Consider the following 19,627-nt stretch of genomic DNA (forward strand, 5'->3'; position numbering starts at 1 on the left):
ATGCCTGTGGATATTACAGTGGGGGGAGATGTCTGTGGATATTACAGTGGGGGGATATGTCTGTGGATATTACAGTGGGGGAAATGTCAGTGGATATTACAGGGGGGAGATGTCTGTGGATATTACAGTGGGGGGAGATGTCTGTGGATATTACAGTGGGGGAGATGTCTGTGGATATTACAGTGGGGGGAGATGTCTGTAGATATTACAGTGGGGGGAGATGTCTGTGGATATTACAGTGGGGGAGATGTCTGTGGATATTACAGTGGGGGAGAAGTCTGTGGATATTACAGTGGGGGGAGATGTCTGTGGATATTACAGTGGGGGGAGATGTCTGTGGATATTACAGTGGGGGGAGAAGTCTGTGGATATTACAGTGGGGGGAGATGTCTGTGGATATTACAGTGGGGGGAGATGTCTGTGGATATTACAGTGGGGGAGAAGTCTGTGGATATTACAGGGGGGAGATGTCTGTGGATATTACAGTGGGGGAAATGTCTGTGGATATTACAGTGGGGGGAGATGTCTGTAGATATTACAGTGGGGGGAGATGTCTGTAGATATTACAGTGGGGGAGAAGTCTGTGGATATTACAGGGGGGAGATGTCTGTGGATATTACAGTGGGGGAAATGTCTGTGGATATTACAGTGGGGGGAGATGTCTGTAGATATTACAGTGGGGGGAGATGTCTGTAGATATTACAGTGGGGGAGATGTCTGTGGATATTACAGGGGGGAGATGTCTGTGGATATTACAGTGGGGGAAATGTCTGTGGATATTACAGTGGGGGGAGATGTCTGTGGATATTACAGTGGGGAGATGTCTGTGGATATTACAGTGGGGGAGAAGTCTGTGGATATTACAGCGGGGGAGATGTCTGTAGATATTACAGTGGGGGTGATGTCTGTAGATATTACAGTGGGGAGATGTCTGTGGATATTACAGTGGGGGTGATGTCTGTGGATATTACAGTGGGGGAGATGTCTGTGGATATTACAGTGGGGAGATGTCTGTAGATATTACAGTGAGGGAGATGTCTGTAGATATTACAGTGGGGGAGAAGTCTGTGGATATTACAGTGGGGGAGATGTCTGTGGATATTACAGTGGGGAGATGTCTGTAGATATTACAGTGGGGGAGAAGTCTGTGGATATTACAGTGGGGGAGATGTCTGTAGATATTACAGTGGGGGAGATGTCTGTAGATATTACAGTGGGGGAGATGTCTGTGGATATTACAGTGGGGGAGATGTATGTGGATATTACAGTGGGGACTATATATGGTGGTGATGCGAAAAATGTATGTGTTATAATTATTTGAAATTAGTGGATTAATCGATTAAAAAAAATAGATTAATCGAACACGAAAATTTTAATCAGTAACAGCCCTAATATATATATATGTATATATATATATATATATATATATATATATATATATATATTTTATTAAAGGACCCAGAGGTACTTTTTTTTTATCATTTTTTTTATATATATATATATATTTTTTTTTTTTCTTTCTTTCTTTTTTTGTAAGGGGCCCAGAGGTCCCCAGGGCATGCCCCCCCCCCCGCTTCTCCATGCCCCAGGGGGCCCATGCCTGAAGCTGTGTAAGGGGCCCCATAATTCCTGATGGCAGCCCTGGGTGTGCAGGCGACATTTTTTCAAGGGGATATCAATTCTAGTGACAACTGTCAGAGTTGGGATTTTCCCTAATTTTGGCAAGCTTTTAATGTGCTTCATGTTTTGAATTAGAGGACATGAAGTCCAGAGAAATGCCTTTGATAGGCACCAACAGCAATAAAAATGTGACAGATTCTGACTCTTTCCACTCAACATTTTGCTAAGAAACTTGACGTTACAAAGGACCTCATCTGTTATATCTCTGGATTTTCTGGACATTTTGACATTGTTCTTTTACTGAAGGGTAATCTCTAGTAATGCATTTTTCATCATATCAGCGGTTTTGAATTGCGATAGGTTGGCTTTTCCCCTGATAAATTCAGCAGAATATAGAACTCATTATTCTTCTGTGGAAACCTTGATTCATTATGCTGATTGCTGATGACTCACACACTACTGCATTGAATAGTTCTGAACACTATTGCCGCGTACACACGATCGGTTCGTCTGATGAAAACCGTTTTCATCAGACGAAACGATCGCGTGTGGGCCCCATCGGTTTTTTATCCATCTGTGAAAAAAAAACTAGGAACTTGTTTTAAAATTATCTGAAGGGCACATCCATCGGTTAAAAATCCACGCATGCTCAGAATCAAGTCGACGCATGCTCTGAAGCATTGAACTTCATTTTTCTCAGCACGTCGTTGTGTTTTACGTCACCGCGTTCTGACACCATCGTTTTTTTTAACTGATGGTGTGTGGGCAAGACTGATGAAAGTCAGCTTCATCGGATATCTGATGAAAAAATCCATCAGACCGTTTTCATCGGATGAACCGATCGTGTGTACAGGGCATAAGGGTGAAGAAAATTACATATTTGGTCTTCAGGCAATCAGGGATTTCACATTCTAGGAAGTCTGGTCTGTAAGCATTTTATTTTTTGTTTTTTCACATGAAGTTTGTATGGCTGGAGAAGGCTGGTCAGTGTTTTACTGATATTTGGCAGAACCTTTTCCCTGTCTCTGCCACAATTTTCTGTTTGATTCAGCCAGTACACTAGTGACTATAAAACATCTTTATGCTTGACTTAGAAAAAAACAGGCACAATAAACATCCTTATTATATAATGAACATGAGTGTAATAGGGTGTTAGAGCCCCATTGGTATACCCCAGGAAGGACACATTTTTTAACTGCTTGCCGGCCGCCGCGCAAACATTTACGTTGGCAGAATGGCACGGCTGTGCAAAGGGACGTACCTGTACGTCCCTTTGAATTAGCCGCCGTGTGGGCGCGTGGCACGCGTGTGCCCCTGCCACGAGCTCCGTGAGCGATCCCGCAGGACCCTGATAGACACCTGATAGACACTTCCATAGCCAACCAGCTGCCGTTATTCAGATGGCCGGCGCTCAACAGGGGGCCGGCCATCTGAATAGTGGGCAGCGGCGACAATACATAGATTCATGCAATGCTTGAATCTATGTATTGATTTTTAGTGGCGGTGCATGAGAGAGAGGGGGCGGCGCTCCTGCGCCCTCTATGGACACACCGCCACTGCTGAGAAGAATACATATAGAGGTGAGTGGAGCCCAAAGGATCGAGTGAAGCAGACCCTGTGGAAGGAAAGAATGACCTCTTTCTGATGGGTGATGATCTTTATCATCGTGTAAGCTACAAGACAAAGTGTTTTTGCCTTTAAATGACAGTGAGGAGCTTCTCCTTAGCCAAGTTTGACAGAGACAGTGGACTTTTTGTTGTATGCCATATGTGGGGAATAAGGCTCTCCTAATAATAACTATAATTTGCATAGTGAAGAATTCTATGTTGCTAATACTGAAGGAAGGATGAGCTGTAACACTGGCTATGTTGCTGAAGATTAGCACATCTTTAGTGGATTACTTACTTAGTTACTCTATAAGTAAAGAGCACAATGTTTAAGGATCTTCTCATCTTCTTATTTAGACATTCCTGTTTGTCAGGGCTGGGCTCAGCCCTTCCTTCTCTGAGCTGGCCCCGCTCAGCTGTCGGCTAATTGCCAGCTCCTATCTCTCCACAGTGACTCACCTGTTGATGATCCTGCTCGTCAGTCCTGCCTACTTCCTCCTTCCAGCTCATTTGCTCTCTGCCTTCGCCTTGGTCAACATCACAGAGACATTCTCCTGCATTCTTGTTGAAGACTTTGGTCGGCTGACATCCCGTCTGGCTCCTGATCCTGCTTGCTGTTCTGCTACGTTTATACTTGGCTCTCTGACATTTGGCTTGGCTGACTATCCGATCCAATTCCTGAACTCTGGCTATGTTTTGACTATGCTTATCTTTTTATTATTATTATTATTAAACAAGCGTGATTTAATTGTACTTCTGTCTCAGCCTGATTCATAGTTTCTGACACTAATATGATTATTTTATTGATGCAAGAAGCCGAGAAATGTGGACACATAGGTCCAGATTCTCAAAGGACTTACGACGGCGTATCGCCACGTACGCCGTCGTAAGTCCGAATGAGAGCCGTCGTATCTATGCGCCTGATTCTTAGAATCAGTTACGCATAAATTTGGCTTAGATACGAGCGGCGTAAGTCCCTTACGCCGTCGTATCTTAGTTGCATATTTACGCTGGCCGCTAGGTGGCGCTTCCGTAGATTTCCGCGTTGAATATGCAAATTAGCTAGATACGCCGATTCACGAACTTACGTGCGCCCGGCGTATCAAGATATGTTGTTTACGTAAGACATACGCCGGCGTAAAGTTACCCCTCATAAAGCAGGGGTAAGTCATGTTAGGTATGGACGTCGGAAACGTACGAACAGCGTAAGTCGTCCGTGAATGGGGCTGGACGTAAGTTACGTTCACGTCGAAAGCATTGACTATTTGCCGCGTAATTTTGAGCATGCGCACTGGGATACGTTCACGGACGGCGCATGCGCCGTTCGTTAAAAGCGTCAATCACGTTGGGTCACTATTCATTACCATAAAACACGCCCACACCAGCCTACTTTGAATTACGCGGGCTTACGCCGGCACAGTTACACTACGCCGCCGTAACTTTGGGCGCAAGTTCTTTGTGAATACGGGACCTGCCTCACTAAGTTACGGCGGCGTAGTGTATCTGAGATACGCTACGCCCGCCTATAGATAGGCGCGTCTACGAGAATCTGGGCCAAAGTTGCCAGAGATTGGTGGTGTAGACAAGTTTGAATTGAAGTTCCTCATGACCCTTTAGGACAAGGGTGTGGGGCATTATGTTAGTGCCCATTCTGATGGCCCTGGGTGAGTAGGATATTGTGAACTTCATTTGGGAAGCGGAGAGCTCCAGCTAGGTTAATTAGGAGGCCTCTATTTGGTCCTGGAGTTTGAACTTCCCCGGGGATCAGAAGGTAGAGAAGACCCTTGAGTTCAGAGAAGCCCTTGTGGATTGTCATGTAGGTCCCTCAAGCAATGTCTGTTCTGCAGAAGTTCATGTGAAACTTATGCTACATGGGGTCTATGATACTTGCAAAACTCAAATGAGATAAAGCCCAGCTCCAGAATTATTTTATCTTTTAAAATACATGAATTTAAAAAGTCATCCTGTAACTCTCCAAAACTCTCCAAAACTTATCATGAAGTGAAGTATGAGCTTTGGGTGGTCTGATCTTTTAATAGTATAGATAACACTGAGACATTGCAAAGCTAGTTTACATGGAACAAAAGTATTTGCTTCCACAGAAATGTCTGCAGCTGGTGTGATATGACAGTTGGGTATTTTAATACGGCCTTCATAGCCATAATCAGAATTCCGCTCAGTTCGCCGGTACACCTGTTTATGTGTTTTGTGAGCATTACAATGTAATCATCTACCGACAGCCAGTTTATGTATTCCAGCCCTGCCACCATTCCCCCTGTACCGTCTGAGCTAGAAACACCAGACGCTGCAGTCAAAGCCGCATCTCCCAGGAGCTCTGATTTCAAAATTAAAATAGACACAAGGAATAATGAAATTATTTACATCAGAATAGTCTTGCTTACTTTATTCTGCCGTTCTCTGCCAGTCAGTGGCGGCTGGTGCTCCAAATATTTTGGGGGCGCAAACAGACTGAAAAATTGGGAAAAAAAACCCTATCAATTGCAGCCTCACTGTGCCCATCAAACTCAGCCACTGTACCAAACGCAGCCACTGTGCCCATCAAATGCAGCCACTGTGCCCATCAAACGCAGCCACTGTGCCCATCAAACACAACCACTGTGCCATCAAACACAGCCACTGTGCCATCAAACGCAGTTACTATGCCATCAAACGCAGCCACTTTGCCCATCAAACGCAGCCACTGTGCCCATCAAACGCAGCCACTGTGCACATCAAACTCAGCCACTGTGCACATCAAACTCAGCCACTGTGCCATCAAACTCAGCCACTGTACCAAACGCAGCCACTGTGCCCATCAAACGCAGTCACTGTGCCCATCAAACGCAGTCACTGTGCCCATCAAACGCAACCACTGTGCCATCAAATGCAGTTACTATGCCATCAAACGCAGCCACTTTGCCCATCAAACGCAGCCACTCTGCCCATCAAACTCAGCCACTGTACCAAACGCAGCCACTGTGCCCATCAAACGCAGCCACTGTGCCCATCAAACGCAGCCACTGTGCCCATCAAACGCAACCACTGTGCCATCAAACGCAGTTACTGTGCAATCTTTTTTTTGTCCCTGATATGTACAAAACCGACATTCTTTTGATGTGAAAATCCCCAGATTTTAGATTCCCCGCCTCTGAACTGCCTCCTGGCGTGGTGGCCATCTGTAAGCCCGGGACCCCCATAATCTTCTATTGCCCGGGGGCCTCATGAGTTGTCAGTCCACCCCTATAAATCACCGTGATAAAATAAGACAGTGAAATCACAACTGATTTGATGCTTCTTCCTCTTCCAGTCTTAAAGCGGGAGTTCACCCGAATTTTTTTTTTTTTTATATTAGATTGATGCTCATTTTGTCAAGGGGAATCGGGTAGTTTTTTTAAAATCAAAGCAATACTTTCCATTTTAGAGAGCGATCTTCTCCGCCGCTTCCGGGTATGGTCTTCGGGACTGGGCGTTCCTATTTGATTGACAGGCTTCCGACGGTCGCATACATCGCGTCACGAGTAGCCGAAAGAAGCCGAACGTCGGTGCGTCTCTATACGGCGCCTGCGCACCGACGTTTGGCTACTTTCGGAAAATCGTGACGCAATGTATGCGACCGTCGGAAGCCTGTCAATCAAGAAGGAACGCCTAGTCCCGCAGCCCATACCCGGAAGCGGCGGAGAAGATGCATCTCTAAAACGGTAAGTACTGCTTGGATTGTAAAAAAAAGCACCCGATTCTGCTTCACAAAACGAGCCTCAATCTAATGTTAAAAAAAAAAGGTTTTTGGGTGAACCTCCACTTTAACTCTGCTGTACTGCAAGAGGCTGCTACCAAGTCAAATTCAGTCACTTACCCTTACCAAAAAAAAATACAAATACATATAAAAAGCTGTATAATCTTTATATTTACTTGGAGTTCAGTTTTAAAGAGGTTCCAGGTGACTGCTTAAAAGGTTAAATGACCATGAAAAATTACAGTAACCCGGAGGCGTGTGGGCGGAGCCTAGCGGAGCGGTAATGCTGGGCTAGAGCTCTGCTCCGTGCAGGAGATAAACCCGCAAATAAACGACGGAACGATCCGTCATAACGAACGGGGACACCGGAACGGACTACCGGAAGGTGAGAGGCACCGAATGATATAAGATGGTGCTGGGAGGAAGCAGGGGAAAAAACAAAAACGGCAGCACAAACGGCGCTCAGCATCCTAAGAGCGCAGCAGTGAAAAAGGCGCCGATTACCTCAGGTGAATTCTCCTCAGAGGTAGTGAGGAGGAAAAAACCTCTATCAAAGCCAGAGAAGCAAATGGCTTCCCGCAGTATTACAGCAACGGATAGTGAAGGAGAGGACACGTCAGAGAAACCCTTATCTTTATTAAGACAGGATGCAGCGGTCCCCTCAGGTCTTTTACAGCAATTTGAAAAGATGCTTCACAGAGCGCTGCAAGTTACCTCAGACCAGATAACAGCCAATCTCACCAAGGAGATTAGGGACCTGGGGGGCCGCACAGAGGCCCTTGAATCAAAAATGGACGAAATTGAGGTATTCACACAAGAGTGTTTGACTGAAATTGATACCCTTAAGGAAGAAAATTTAACCCTGCAAAACAGACTGGAAGATTTCGAAAATAGAGCCAGGAGGTCCAATATAAGGTTTAGGGGACTGCCCGAATCAGTTATTGACCTGCCCGGAACCATATTGGCACTTTGTCAGGAACTGCTGCCTGGTATACCCGTAAGCAGACTGGAAATGGACAGAGTCCACAGGGCTCTTGCCCCCAGGAAAGCGGATGGACCACCTAGAGACATCATAGCCAAATTCCATTTTTACAAAACCAAAGAATTAATAATGGAGGCCACTAGAGAAAAAAAGAAATTATCTTTTCAGGGGCATGACTTTCAGATTTTTGCGGACATTTCCCAGCTGACGATAAATAAGAGAAGGGCTATGAAACCCCTCCTTCAAGAATTACAGCATCGCCAAATTAAATACCAGTGGGGGTTCCCCTTCTCCCTGAGGTTCACTTTTCAAGGTACCAAAATAGTGTGCAGAACCCCGGATCAGCTTCACCAAGCACTTATTGATTTCAAAATTATTGAAAAACCACCAGCAGCGCATGCTGCACGCAGAAGATCTGCATCCTCCTCTCCTCACAACACTTCACCTAAGCAGGACCACATTAACGGCATCCATCAAATACACAAGCGTGGTAGATTTGTGGCTCAAGAGCAAGCACAAGAACAGGAAGATACTATGGACTGATTCCTCAGAGCAAGATTCTACTTTTTTCCCTCTACCTTAGAGCAGGAAATTGTTCACCTGCAGTTTGCAAAACACATGGCAATTACAAAGACCAATCTTTTTTTTTCCTCTCTTTTCTTCTTTTTTATATATTTTTTTTTTCTTTTTTTTTTCTTTTTCTTAATACACTCTCCTACGTTTCTACCATTGTTATATCCAATGCCCTCATAGGAGGGACCACTAACATGCATGGGATTTTTTTCAGTGGCTCAGCTTCCTCACACCACAAGATTAGTCACTCCCCTCCCCTATACAGGGGACCAATTAACCCAACAGCCAGATTGTATATTACCTACACTACTTTCTGTCTTTTACCAATCTCTCATTAGGACATTTCAATCTAATCCATCCTCTCCTAGTACCCTACATGTATTCTATTACCTTTATGTTAATTCTTCCCTGCCTAACGGGCAAGAGAAGCCACCATCCAGGTTTTACACTGAATGGAGTTTCGCTTTACTCTCTATCCCCCTTTTCCTTAATAACCAATAGTTATTCTTATATTACGCAGTACAGTTACCCCGTAAATAATAGGAGTTATTAGTAATGTTGTACATTCAGTACCTGTTATGGGTACTTACAGGATATCTTTTTGGACGCGGGTCTCCATGGCACGGATAATACATGTGCCACATTTGGCTCCCCTCTGATCCCCGCAATAATAAGCGGGGACCAGATGTGGGCCCTTTTTCCCCTGACCGGGTATTTCCCTCCCGGTCACGGGCCAGTTCGGAACATTTTTTTTACATTCTGATGCTTGTTTGTTATTTTATCAGTAACATTTTGTTTTCTTTTTTGAAGGTGATTACTTTCCTGAACCCCTTCTTTCCTCTTCTTCCCCCCTCTGCAAGGACTAGACCGGGTAATCGTTGTACAGGCTCACATGGTAAGAAGTGCGGAATGGTTTGGCTACCATGGCTCCTTTGAATGTACTTTCATTAAATGTGCAGGGTCTAAATGTTCCACAAAAACGAGTGAAGGCTTTCAGATATTTTCAAGCCAAGAAAGCACATGTAGTATGCTTACAGGAAACCCACTTCACCCCTACCGCCACTCCAAAATTTTTTCATGCTTCCTACCCTCAAGTTTATACAGCGTCCGCTTCATCTAAAAAACGGGGCACCCTAATTGCCTTTCATAGGTCTACACAATTTACAGTAAAGTCTGAAATAAAGGACCCAGAGGGTCGCTATATCATACTAACAGGTCATATAATGGACGCTGCAGTAACTATTGTGTCATATTATGCTCCCAATCAGAACCCACTCCCATTTATGTCACACTTATTTCAAGTGGTAAACACACACAAATTTGGCTCCCTCTTTATTTGTGGGGATTCTAATCAGGTTCTCCTCCCTTTTTTGGACAAAACCCCCTACTCCCCTCCGAAAAAACAGGTCAAATGGTCCCTCTCCAACTTACTATCTAAATACAATCTAGTGGACTCCTGGAGGGAAATGAACCCCACCAGGCGCTCTTACACATATTTCTCGAATCCTCACCAATCGTCTAGCCGTATTGATCACATTTTCTTTTTTTTTTTTAACTCAATAGATTTTTATTGGTAATTGAATTGTCATACATTTCAACATTGCATGTGCCATACAGTTTTTACATATGTTCTTTACGGAGGAGGAACATTAAGAGCTTTCCATTACAGAACACGTAGTACCTCTATCCGTTGTGACCATTGTCAGGAAGCATATGATATAACATACATGTATTAACATACAAAAATAGAGCAGGTTTTCTTTCTGCCCTGTGTTCGTGGGTCGAACTTTCAACATCTTAAATGAACATACAAGGCTTTAAAGGATCACTGCATAGGTTCTGTTGAAGGGTAGGGCGGGTCCCCTCCCGGGGCACCCCTTTCGGGAACTAAACTGTGTCCCGGTGAGGACCCCCCCCCCCTCCCGGGGGAACTAGGAGTAATACCCATTACTGTGTGGCCAGTCAATACGTCTGGTTAGTCAAAGAGGAGAAGAAAGTGTTTCGTTTAGTCCTGGTGATCCTACCCAGTCAGTCCATAGTCGCCATTTCTTGAGGTTTTGTGTCTTATTGCCGTGGCGGAGTGCTAGGGTGGTTTCATATATAAAATGGGTATGTGTGGTGTGTACCACGTCACTGAGTGTAGGAGGGTCTGGATCTTTCCATTTTCTAGTGATGTTAAGGCGTGCTGCCAAGAGGATATGCATTGTGATCATCCTTGATGGGGTAGGGACGCGTTCTATGTTCAGTGAAAGGAGCGCCACGGCCGGTTGTCTATCCAAAGACACCTTTGTGACGTCCTTGAGGAGTTTGAATACTAAGGTCCAATAGTGGTCTAGTTTCGGGCATCCCCAAAGTGTGTGTAGTAGATCCCCCTTCAGGCCGCATTTCCTCCAACAGGTATTGTCACATGTGGGGTCGAATTTGGAGATTCTGTCAGGGGTAATATACCAGCGGTAGGTCAGTTTGAATGCCAGTTCCCACAGGGTGGAACAGCACGTGGCTTTGTACGTGGATTGGCCTGCTTTTTCCCATTGTGCCAAGGAAAATTCTTGTCCTAGGTCTTTTTCCCATTTAATTATTGCATTGCAGCTGGTGAATGTGGTTTTGGAGCCGAGCAGAGTGTAAAAGATTGAGATTCCCTTTTTGTGGGCCGAAGGGGATCTGTAATAGATCCACGCTTTTTGAGGGAGAGAGCAAGTCCACGTGGCTACCGAGAGGAGACAGTGTCGGGTACGGAGATAGAGGAACTGGTCAGATTCTGGGATGCGGAATTGTGTTTGAAGGACTGGGAATGACTTCATGTCGTTACCTGTTATCAGATCGGAGATATGGGTTATCCCCAGTGCCTTCCAGCTAGAGTAGGAAGTGGACACCATAAATATCTGTAGTGTTTCTATTGGGATAGGTAGTGTGGGTTGTATGTCGTGGGTCGTGAGTGAGCGTGTGAGTTGGTACCAGGCCGATAGGGTCGCGTAGACGGTAGGGGACATAAGGGGGGGGGGTTTCACCCCTAGTGCGGTGGCAAATAGCCAGGCTGGTAGACTATGATGCGGGACCGAGGCTTCTTCTATTTTTCCCCATAGTGTGGAGGGAGGGCCGGGGGCTAACCATTCTTTAGTTTGTGTTAACACAGAGGCTAAATAGTAGTCTCTGAAGTCGACATACCCCATGCCTCCTGCTGAGCGGTGTTTCACCAGTCTGGCATGACTACACCTAGCTTTTTTGTCTTTCCAAACACATTTTGACAGTATCGTTTGCAATGATGTAAAGTATTTACGGGGTATGGGTATGGGAAGTGTCCTGAACAGATACAGTATTTGCGGGAGGTAGAGCATTTTAAATGCTGCCAAGCGGCCCGACCATGAGAGCTCAAAGGATGTCAGCCTGGCGAGATCCGCCTGCCATCTGGATCGAATCGGGAGGAAATTGGTGGCGAATAAGGCCTTAGTGGTGGGAGTTAGCTGAATCCCCAGATATGTAATACTATCTTTGGCCCATACATATGGAACATTGCTGGTTATGTGGTTCTTAGAAGTTTTTCCGATTCCTAGGTCAAGCATGTATGATTTGGTTTCATTCGCTTTGTAGAAGGAAACCTCGCTAAACCAGGCTAGCATCCTCTGAATCTCAGGGAGGGAGCGTTCAGGGTCTGTGACTGAAAGGATCACATCGTCCGCAAATAGACTGATTTTGTGTTCTAATTCTGCTATTCTTACTCCTGAAATGTTTTTATTTGATCGTATAGCTTCTGCTAGGGGTTCCATTACAAGGTTAAATATTAGGGGTGATAGGGGGCATCCTTGTCTCGTTCCATTGGTGATCTGGAAGGGTGTAGAGAGGGCATCCGCTGAGAGTACACGTGCTGAGGGGTTGGAGTAAAGAGCCATAATGGCGTCGTGGATGCTGCCCACTAGGCCAAATTTGGTCAGCGTTGCTGATACGTATCCCCAATGGACCCTGTCGAACGCCTTCTCTGCATCCAGGGAAAGGAGCAGAGAAGGCGTTCCAGTAGTCTCAACATGGTGTATTATGTTTATCATTCGCCGAGTGGCGTCAGATGCCTGTCGCCCTTTGGTGAATCCTGATTGGTCAGGGGAAATGAGCAAGGGGAGAATGTTTTCCAGTCTTTTGGCAATCAGTTTGGCAAAAATTTTTAGGTCCACGTTTAGTAGGGAAATGGGGCGGAAATTTTTCGGGGAGTCGGGGTCTTTACCCGGTTTGGGTAGGGTCACTACTGTGGCTGCCAGCATTTCTGCTGGGAACGAGGTCGCTCCAGTGGCTCTGTTGAACATGTGCTGCATTGTGGGGGCTAGGATGTGTTGGAATTTGTGATAGTATTCCCCTGTGAACCCATCTGGGCCTGGGGATTTGGAGGATGGGAGTTCGTTGATTACTCTAAAGATTTCTTCTGTTGTGAAGGGGCTATTTAGTGTGGTCAGCTGTGTAGGAGTAACTGAGGGTAGATTTACACTCTCCAGGAACTGTCGGATCATGGTCGGGGAAGGTTGGACGGTGGCAGGGTCATCTTTAAGGTTATATAAGCCCTCATAGTAGGTACTAAATGCATTCGCAATCAGTTGGGGTTTAAGAAGTTTTTCACCTGATAGGGGGTGGAGTAAGTAGGGGATTTTCGTTTTGGACCTATGCCCTTTGATTCTGAGGGACATTGCTTTGCTTGCCTTGTTCCCTGTGGAGTAGGATTGTGCTTTAAATATTTTATATGCCTTTTGGTGTTTTTCGAGGAGAATCGCCCGTAGGTCGTGTCGTAAGGTGAATATTTTTGCCTGTAAGTCAGGGGAGGGATTGGATTTGTTAAGATCTTCCGTAGCCGTCAGAGTCTGAGTGAGGTCATCTATCTGTTTGGTTCTATTTTTCTTTGCTCTTGCTCCCATTTGGATAAAGACCCCTCGGATTACTGCCTTGTGGGCATTCCACATCACCACCGGGTCAGAGACAGAGGCCTGGTTGATTTCAAAGTATTCTTCTAATTTTTGTTTAATGATGTTTGAGTAGCTGGGGGTGTTAAGGAGGTAGTTGTTGACCCTCCATACGTAGGGAGTGGAGTGGGAGGTATCGTCAGAGAGAGTGAGACTTATGGGGGCATGATCTGACCAGGTGGTGGTGTGTATTTCTGCGTCTACAACCCTTTGCAGTATCCAGCTATCGGCTAAAAACAGGTCGATCCTTGAGTAGGTGTTGTGACGGGGCGACAGGAACGTGAAGTCCCTCTCGCTCGCGTGACAACACCTCCACACATCATACATGTTATGAGAGGAAATAAATGAGTCCAAAGATGAAGTACAGCGTGGTGGAGCAGCGGTAGAGTCCAACGTGTTATTGGGTACCTTATTGAAGTCCCCGCAGATGAGCAGGTGTCCTGTTTGGAATTGTTGTATTGCTTTTATTCTTTTCCTAAGATACGACATTTGGCCTTGGTTCGGCACGTAGATAGACACTAAGGTGTAGTGCACTTTGTTGATTTCACAGTCTAGAAAGATGTATCGACCTTCCGGGTCAGTTACACATTGGTGCAGGAGAAAGGTGACCGTGTCTCTGATGGCTATCATCACTCCCCGCTGTTTCTTGGTGTATTGGGCTTGGAAGACATGTGGAAACTGTTTGTGTGAACATTTGGGGGCAGCGTTCTGGGCAAAGTGGGTCTCCTGGACGCATAATACGTCGCAATTGTGGGTAAGAGCTGATGACCACAGAGAATTTCTTTTTGCTGGGTGGTTTAGACCCTTGGCATTAAGGGAGAGTATTTTAATACCCATGTTCTTGTGTGAGGTGGTGTGGTAATACAAAGCTTACTTACAGTTCCTTGTAGTGGGTAGGAAGCTGGGCGGGGGTGCCGGAGAAGTGAGTCGACTCCTTGGGCAGGTATCCGGATCTTTTCTGCGTGCTGGAGCGTGGAAAAAGGTGGTAGATGTGGGTTCCCTCAGTGGTTCGATGGGAGCAGTTTGTGCCGTTGGTGCTATTGAGGGAAGCACAGTTCCACTGGTGGAAGAGTCCTGCACAGGTGGGTAAACTCAAAGTAGAGACAGACAAGTAGAAACAAACAAGATAAATGCAAACGTGAGAACAGGTACCAATGAAGGCACAATCAGTGTAGAACAATTTGAGAAGTGTTCCCTTATTAAGGGGACCAGCAGGTGTCAGCTACGAACTGCTCTGTGAGAGCGGCTGACTAAGTATGGGGGAGAGTCTGGTGAGCAGGTGGTGGGTCGCATGACCGAACCGGACTATACTGTCGCTCAGCGTGGTTGTTGTCTTGGGTGCTGCGTTTTGGGTCTCCCTTTTTCAGCTCCAAAGGTGAATGGGTTAGGTTGCCCGTTATATTCTGGAGCGTTGCGGGAGGTTTCTGGTAGGATTCCCCAGGCGTGCAGGAGCTTCAAGCCCCCTTCCATGGTGGAGATGGCGTGGGGTATGCCGTTATGTGTGACCAGGATGGTTGCTGGATGTCGCCATTTGTATATCATCTTGTGGTTGTGGAATGCCTTTGTGATGGTTTTGAGCTGCCTTCTCATCTGGAGTGTGTACTGCGATAGGTCTGCGTACAGCTGAATGTTGGCGTAGGGCTCTGGGAGCAGTGACATTTCCCTTGCTTTCAGTAGAATCTGCTCTTTCGCCTGGTAGAAATGTACCCTTAGCAGCACGTCCCTTGGGACATCGGCCTCAAGATGGCGGGGTTTAGGGATTCTATGGATCCTGTCAACAGTGAGTTCAATAGGGGTGAGCTCGGGGAGCATGTTAGAGAACAATGCAGTGGCATAGGCATGCAACTCTTTTGGTTGGACTGACTCTGGGACCCCACGGATCTTAAGATTATTGCGCCTGGATCTGTCCTCGAGGTCCGCGAGTTTCGCTTTGATCCAGGACGTGTCCTCTTTTTGTTCAGCATAAGCATCTACTAGTTCGTTTACTGTGTCAGTGCAATCCTCCATTTTGTTCTCTATGAACTGCATTCTATTGTCCATGTGTTTCATCTCTAAAGAGAATGTGTTGATCAGAGATGACAGATTAGTCATGAGGGAGGACTGCAAGGTCATTAACATGTCCTTCATTGTAGTGTCTAGGACTGGTTGTCCCGTGGTTGGAAATTGGGCAATGGAGGACTGTAAGGCTGATATGGCAGATTCATTATGCAGGCCTGTACTCACTGTGACCGCGGCCTGCTCGTGGTTGTTCATCCTCATCCTGGATTTCGCTGGGCTCTGCATCCCTGGGGTGGCAGGTGATGTGTCAGGCGGGAAGGCGTGCTGAGGTAATTGCAATTCATGTGGCTGTGCTGTGGGGAGATCTGCATAGTCCAGCATCTGCCTCGCTGTACCTCCGCCGGCGCCATCTTGGATTTTTCGGCGCGGCTGGAAGGAGAAGGTCTCCAGCTTCTTTGGGCCGCGATCCTGCGGCCTCTTGCGGGGCATCGTGTCTGCGGGACCCGGGGGAGCTGGGGAGGTGTCCGTGGTGACGGTTGGAGCGGTGAGTGCACCCGATTTTCGCTCGTTGTCCGGTCCGGTTTGCGGAGCTCACAGCTCAGGCGTCCATTCACGTGCGCGCGCAAGCCACGCCCCCATTGATCACATTTTCTTGACAATAGGTATGCTGCCGGAGGTACTTGACTCCGGCATCGTTCCTATTCCTTGGTCGGACCACAACGCAGTCCTTACCACTCTAGCCTCGACTATACCCAAAAAGCAAGACTCCACATGGTACCTGCCAGATATAATTCTCAAACACCCATCTTATAAAATGGTAATAGAGCAAAGCCTAAAGGAATACCTGACACTTAATGCAACCCCGGAAATCTCACCGCTAACACTGTGGGAAGCGCACAAACCAGTGCTGAGAGGAATAATACAAAAACAGTACGGTATCCTTAAAAGGGAACGCAAGCAACTAGCAAATAAACTTGAACTAGAACACAATTTGGCATTCATGGCCTTTCAACATAATCACTCGCCCAAAACAAAAGCCCGTCTTGACAAGGCACGAACGGAATATGACCTATTCCTCACGGAATCTGCCAATAAATCTTTGTATAGGACGAAACATTTTTTTTACAAACATGCTAACAAATCAGGCTCACTCCTTGCAAGATCACTTAATTCGATCAATAAGACATACAAACCCATTCATTTAAAAATTGCAAATAATAACATTTCTAGTAATCCGATCAAAATAGTGCAAAAATTTAGTACACACCTTAAAAAATTGTACTCCGAAAATAAGGTATTCAACTCACAGGAAGCTGATACCTTCTTTTCCGATCTACAGTTACCGCGATTGAGTGACTCCCAAAACGCACTTTTAGAAGAACCTATAACACCAACAGACATTTTGGCGGCCATCAAAGACCTCAAAATAAATAAAAGACCAGGTCCAGATGGGTTTACTGCGCGTTACTATACAACGCTAAAGGAGCAGATCTCCTCCACAATGGCTGACGCCTTTAATGATCTATTACACCATAAATCCTTTAGACAAGAATCCCTCACGGCCACGATTTGTATGATACCCAAACCGCATTCAGACGCTACCCTTAGCGAAAACTACCGCCCGATATCCATGCTTAACACGGACATTAAAATACTTGGCAAAATCCTAGCCAGCAGACTGAACAAAATTATCGGATCACTGATTCATAGGGATCAAGTGGGTTTCATGCCCAATAGACAGGCTGGGGACAACATTCGGAGGGCTAGTCTATTAGCACACTTTGCAAGAAAGAGGAAAATTCCAGCATGTTTCTTATCACTAGATATAAGACAAGCCTTCGACTCTGTCTCTTGGTCATACCTAGAGTACTCATTGCTGAAATGGGGCTTTGGTCCTAACTTCATACGATGGGTTCTACAATTATACAAAAACCCGAAAGCGTATGTTAAATACGCAGGATATAAATCAGATGCATTCTCCATACAAAGAGGCACCAGGCAAGGCTGTCCATTATCCCCTTTATTGTTTGCCCTCCTCATAGAACCTCTGGCACAAAAAATAAGAGCAGACCCCAAGGTAATGGGTATTGAATTGGGCGGTGTAAAACACAAATTATGTCTATATGCGGACGACATCTTGTTGTTCCTCTCATCTCCCCAAGTTTCCGGTCCCAACTTAACCCCAATTTTGCACCATTTTGCGTCTTTCTCGGGTTTAGCGATAAACCCTAAGAAATGCCTGGCCCTCAACGTTTCACTTTCCAACACAGAGTTGAATGCGGCGAAAGTGGGTCTTCCCTTCGAGTGGCCAGCCAAAAGCATCCCTTATTTAGGAATACACCTCACAGCTGACATATTAGATCTATACTCATACAATTATCCTGCACTTTTGAAACACATAACAAGTCTTTTACACTCGTGGGCCCTACTCCCCTTATCCTGGTTCGGTAGAATTAATGCAACAAAAATGACTATATTGCCCAAGCTCCTATACCTCTTTAGGGTACTCCCTATACCCATTCCTGCGCATTTTCTTAGAACTGTACAAAAACGGGTCTCCACCTTCGTCTGGGGTTCTTCCAAGCCAAGAATCAAATCACAAGTCTTACATCTCCCCAAGACGGCAGGTGGACTCGGCTATCCCAATTTTGCCCGTTATTACCAAGCAGCGCAACTGGCAACGTTAACAAAATATCATGCCAAAACCGAGGTGCCACTTTGGGTTTCAATAGAAGCAGTGGAAAGCGACCCTATTTCTATATCTAACTTGTTGTGGATCTCTTCAAAGTTACGTAAGCATATTACCAACCCAGTCACGAAACACTCGCTTTCCTTATGGGATGCACTTAAATCCAAACATCATCTATTGTCTCCTTTAACCCCGTTACTGTCCTTTAATAAAAACCCGGCATTCTACCCAGCTTGGGTCTTTCCCAATTCCTTTAAAGAATGGGTGGATAGGGACTGTACACTCAAATACAAATTTTTTGATTCAATGTCAATGACCCCCTTTCCATCTATGTGTACAACGTACGGAATACCACCGAAGGAAATCTTTAGATATTTACAGATTAAAAATTTTTTCCAACCCCCTACTAACTCAGCATACTTGCCGAATAAATTCACAGTCTTTGAAAATGTATGTGATAAGAATCCCCACGCTAGAAAAGTGATTTCAACCCTATACTCACAGCTACTTTCGCAACCAGACAAAGGGAAACTACTATATGTTCGTAAATGGGAGGAGGACTTGGGCATAGAATTGAATGTGAGGGAGTGGGAGCAAATATGGACCAATACTAAAACAGCTTCTTCTAATGTGCTAGCAGCGGAAACGAACTATAAAGTACTATCTAGGTGGTACTTGGTGCCGGCTAGAGTGGCTAAATTCGCTAGTAATTATTCTGATCAATGCTTCAGGGATTGTTCTGGTACGGGAACATATATTCATATATGGTGGTCGTGCCCAAAGGCACAGGTATTTTGGTCAGAAGTTTTCCAAACAATAGAAGCCCTCACTAAATCTTCCCTTCCTATGGATCCAAAATTGGCACTACTTAATTTAAAACCACACAATATGTCACACATGCAATTCAACCTGATTAGACAGCTCCTCACGGCAGCAAAACAAACAATAGCGAAAGCATGGAGATCTCCTAACTTATTCATGAGCGAAGCTGTCAATAGAATGAACACAGCAATGAAGTTTGCCAAAATGTCGGCCATTGAGTCGGATACGATCGCCAGATTTGAATGTATATGGGAACCCTGGATTAATCTCACAATGCAGAACACATTTGTTAATGCGGTAATGATGCCATGGTAGTCCAGTCATTGTATAGGCAGCCTGATTTATCTAACCAAAATGCAGATGGATCCCCGGTCTGGTCCTGCAGATACCCCCATCCCCTTCTCCTTCCCTTACCTTCCCTCTTTTAATTTAATGTTTAATAATTTTCCTTTTTATTTTTACATTATTACCTCGCATCTGCGACTTCTATTTACCTAAGCTATTAGGAAAATACAACACTAAATAGATGCCTCTAACGTCTTGGAAGCAGTACAACGCCTGGAACGAAGTTCATATGTTAAGCTGCAAGACCTCTGTTATCCAGAAATATGTGTTGATGGACTTATTTGTTTATCTTTCAAGTTTATTTTGATCAAATTTTCATGA

This window comes from Rana temporaria, chromosome 11, assembly GCF_905171775.1.
Source record: "Rana temporaria chromosome 11, aRanTem1.1, whole genome shotgun sequence".
Taxonomy (NCBI): domain Eukaryota; kingdom Metazoa; phylum Chordata; class Amphibia; order Anura; family Ranidae; genus Rana; species Rana temporaria.